Here is a 4,705-nt window from a genome sequence, read left to right on the forward strand (position 1 = left end):
TTGATTCCTTGGAGAAGAGGCTAACATATTTCTATATTCCTCCTAAAATGTTTAGTTATTAAAACTGGAAAAGAGCTCCTTTTTGTCATAGATTTCCAAGGAGTGGTAAGACTCCATTTTGTGAGCTGATTAAAAGCACTAAATATTCATGGTCAAGGATAGAGTGACCCTATGATGCTTCAGTACTGATATCAGGCTGCTCTGTGCTATCATATAGTGCAATACAGTTTTTATTCTCTTGTTTCCAAAATAATACAGTGTTTCTGTATATCACTGTGTTGCATTATTAGTTACCATAATTTGTCACTATTTGGATTCTTCCTCATTTTTAGCTGATGTAGTCTTTAAGATTCATTACAAGTGCTCACTTCAGCAGCACATATACTAAAATTAGAACAATTTAGAGAATATTAGCATGGATACCCTGTGCAAGAATGACATGCAAATTCATGAAGAGTTCCATATTAAAAATATCCTTGGGAGCACCTGAGTGAATCATTCAATTAAGCGCCTGACTTTGGCCCAAGTCATGATCTGACAGTTAGTGAATTTGAGCCCTGCATTGGGCACTGTGCTGACAGATCAGATCCTGCAGCCTGCTTTGGATGCTGTTTGTCTCTCTGTCCCACTCCCACTTGTGTTCTCTCTCTCTCTCTCTCTCAAAAATGAACAAAGTTTAAAAAATTAAATGAAAAAAACCTTGAAGCACCTCGGTGGCTCAGTCTGTTGAGCATCTGACTCTTGATTTTGGCTCAGGTCATGATCTCACAGTTTGTGACATGGAGCCCTGCATCAGGCTCTATGCTGACAGTGCAAAGCCTGCTTGAGTTTCTCTCTCTTTCCCTCTCTCTCTGCCCCTCCTCCACTCATGTGCATGCTCTTTCTCTCTCTCTCTTTCTCAAGATAAAGAAACATTAAAAAAAAAATCCTTTAACAAAAGTAAAGTAACATGTTGAAAGAGAAAAAGATAATGGCTCAACTCTCATTTGCCTAAGAAGAGTCTTAGATTTTCTAGATCATCAAAAAAACAAATATTTTTTTAAACTCTTACATTACTAGTCTTTAAGTTGAAAAAGAAAAAAATATGTATCCATACTTCTATGAAACAAAAAGAAAATAGCCATTATATGCCCTGTTTCTTCTGTCCAGTTTCTGAAATCATGAGTCACATTCTTCAGAGCACTCCTCTCCCATTCTACTTCAGGCAGAATTTTCACAGACTTCATTCTTATTTAAGCCTGTCTAAGAACCTTGCCTTTATTTCTATTTTATCTAATTTGGGAAATAAGCAGGGTCAAAAACAAACAAAAAGAGCTGCCAAAGACATAATAGAAACTTTTGTCCTTTTCCTGATTCAGAACATTCCCACCCACTAAAAGTAATATAAATTAAAAAGCAATGAGTCATCCTTTTCCATCATTTGCATGAGTACCACACCCGTTGTCTACCTTTGCAAGAAAGGTCACTTGCTGAGAATGATGATTCATGGCACCTACCCCTCTTCAAGGACTTCTAGCTGTCTATGCTCATCAATAGCATCCAAAAAATTAATTCCACCTGACACTAGCTCTAGAAATGACTAGACCTGTGTCTCTGGCTAAGGATCTTCTTACCTGACTTAAACTCCCCTGAATAACTCAGGCATATGATGCTGACCCCAAGTACCCTGGAAGGAGCTCTGGAATTCAGTATGTGTAAAGCAAGCCACATATGATTGTTAGCAATAGAAAAAGCAACCGTCATACAGCATCTATCGTTCTCTTTCAAAATAAAGTGAATTTCTTCTGTTATTGTGTAATAGTACTTAATAGTGTGATAAATTTACATTTTTTATTTGTTTCTTTGAAAACCATTAAAAACTGTGGAGAAATAACAATAGTTATGCATTACATGGCTGGCCACTACAGTGTAAAATGCTTTAAATATTAGTTTTATTTGACCTCACCCAAAGAAGTAAGTGCTACAGTCTCCCTTTTTTTTTTCCTTCCTGAGGTAAACCTGAGTTTTTGAGGTTAAATAATTGATCATAATGCAATTACTAAGAACTGGAAGAGTAACTTGAATCAAAGACTTTTATTCTCCAAAGTCTGTGATCCTTCCCACTTTGCTATACCACCTCAAGAAAAAAATTATATTAATTCTAAATCTGCTTAACAGAATTTATGATAATTTAATCACACCAATCATGCACTTTTGTACTCTGAGGATAAATCTGTTAATTCAACAAATATTTACTAAGTGAGAGTTCTATACCAGTTGATTCTTTTTTTTTCTAAGTCCTTCAAATATTTGTCAATTTTATTAATTTGGAAATTGTTTTGGAAGATAATACTCATTTCCCAAGTAAAAATCAAAAGACAGTGATTTCATCTATTGCAAATTTATTAGAACATTGAGCCCATTTGTAATCTTTAATGCATTGTTTCTTCTTTTAGGCTTGAGTTTGAATATTAAGTATTATATTTCTCTTTGAAGAAGACTTTTAAGTGGAGCCTGGGTGGCTCAGTCTGTTAAGTGCCCAACTTCAGCTCAGGTCATGATCTCACGGTTGGTGGGTTCGAGCCCTGCGTTGGGCTCTGTGCTGACAGCTAGCTCAGAGCCTGGAGCCTGCTTCACATTCTGTGTCTCACTCTCTCTCTGACCTTCCCCTACTCATGCTGTCTCTCTCTCTCTCTCTCTCTCTCAGAAATAAATAAAACATTTTAACAATTTTGAAGAAGACTTTATTATATTGTAATTCTAAGTTGTCACCAAAAGATAAAGTCATTACTAGTGAAATATTTTAAAACTTAACTAAATAATTAGATTTTATAATAGTTTTAAAACAAAATAATTTGATATCAGGCTTGAAAATCCTCTCAGACAAAAACCATTTAAATCATGTAAACAAAACTAAAGCCATGTAAGCAAAACTAAACCTAGTTTATTCCATGAACATAAGAGAAATTTAGGTTACTTTTATAAATATTTTGGTCTGATATTCATAAAAGAAACTTAGGCTATATTCCTAAAATGGTGTAAGATAATCACTTTTAACCAATCCTCTGCCATCTAGAAACCCCTGTGGTAATAATTGATCTGCATTTTCACTCTACAAGCCATCCTGCAATGTCAGACCTCTGAGCTATAATACATATTGGTTTGAAGACTTCTGGATTTAAAAAAATTTTTTTATAGTTTATTTTTGAGACAAAGAGAGACAGAGCATGAGCGGGGGAGGGGCAGGGAGAGAGGAAGACACAGAATCTGAAACAGGCTCCAGGCTCTGAGCTGTCAGCACAGAGCCTGATGTGGAGCTCAAACCCATGAACCATGAGATCTGACCTGAGCTGAAGTCGGACGCTTAACCAACTGAGCCACCCAGGCGCCCCGAAGACTTCTGGATTTTAAAATGTTGTGTGCACAATAAACTGTTACTAAATATCATTTTACTGATCTGGTTTTAATTTTTACTGTTTTTGGGATTTTTGACAGTTTCTGGTGTCAAAAGTGGGATCAGAAGGATGCCCCCCCCCCTTCAATGACTCCAAGGTTGATGAGCAACCATGTGTGGGTACCCATGGAGTTCACTGCACTCACTGCTTTCTTGCTAATTGCAGAGTTAGAAGGTAAGTTTCTCTTAAGTTTAAGTCAGAATTCTCTAACTTCATTGTGTATATCTGTATTAGGTTTACCTCACATTAAGGGGCACCTTTGAAAAGAGAGGGACCCACACCTCTTCGAGACCATAGAGTGCATTTTTTGATTGGTATGAGAAGTTTCTAAAAGGCAAAATTATTCCGAAAATAGCTTCTCTAAAGGAATCCATATAGTGCACAAATAAAACTCTTTAGTAAATAAAAAATTTTGACCATCTTAGCAGACAACCTTAACTTAGTCCATCTGTCAGAAACACAATTTGGATCAAACTGTTCTTTCAAGTTTTGTATTATTGTATGTGAGACATAGCTAAAATTTAAAAATGCAAGCCGTAAGATCTCTGTGTCTGTCTATATGCTATGTATATGTATGTATGTATGTTATATATTTGTCATATTTTTAAAGGTGCTGTATTTACTTGCCTTGAAGAAAAATAAGCATTTATATAAATTAAGTATTCCAAAGCTCAGAAACATAAAAACTAAGACAATTGTTTTTCAAAGTCATATAATATGGGAGATAAATTTTGATTAAATAAAACTACGTTAAGGGGTGCCTGGGTGACTCAGTCAATTGAGTATCCAACTCTTGATTTTGGGTCAACTCATGGTCTCACAGTCATGATATCAAGCCCTGCATCTGGCTCTGTACTGAGCACGAGTCTGCTTGGGATTCTCTCTCTTCCTCTCTCTCTGCCTCTTGCCTACTAGCACTCTCTCTCTCTCAAAAGAAGCAAATAAACATTTTTTAAAAACAGACTTAAATTTGTTGGGTTTATAAAAACAAGCATGTGTTCAGAGTTGTCAACATTAACTACAATAGAAACATATAACTATTTCTACCTATTACTAGTCACATAAGCTCATGCTGTCTCTGTTTCTCAACTATTTCTCAACAAGAGAAATAACTTAAAATGATGGCTAGCTATTTAATATCTATCCCAAGAATAATTATTTTTAAAAAGTAATTTACAGGGGCGCCTGGGTGGCTTAGTCGGTTAAGCGTCCAACTTTCGCTTAGGTCATGATCTCACGGTTCGTGGGTTCGAGCCCCGCGTCGGGCTCTG

General features: G+C 36.0%; 1 non-coding gene across 1 annotated transcript; it reads left to right on the plus strand.

The window, feature by feature from the left end:
- Positions 1 to 360: 360 nt before the first annotated feature.
- LOC144220204 (U6 spliceosomal RNA) lies at positions 361 to 469 on the plus strand. The gene has a single exon (XR_013331662.1). It is a non-coding gene; the product is annotated as a U6 spliceosomal RNA (small nuclear RNA).
- The last annotated feature ends 4,236 nt before the right edge of the window (positions 470 to 4,705 follow it).

The sequence above is a fragment of the Crocuta crocuta genome, unplaced genomic scaffold (genome assembly GCF_008692635.1).
Source record: "Crocuta crocuta isolate KB4526 unplaced genomic scaffold, BGI_CrCroc_1.0 scaffold9, whole genome shotgun sequence".
Lineage (NCBI taxonomy): Eukaryota > Metazoa > Chordata > Mammalia > Carnivora > Hyaenidae > Crocuta > Crocuta crocuta.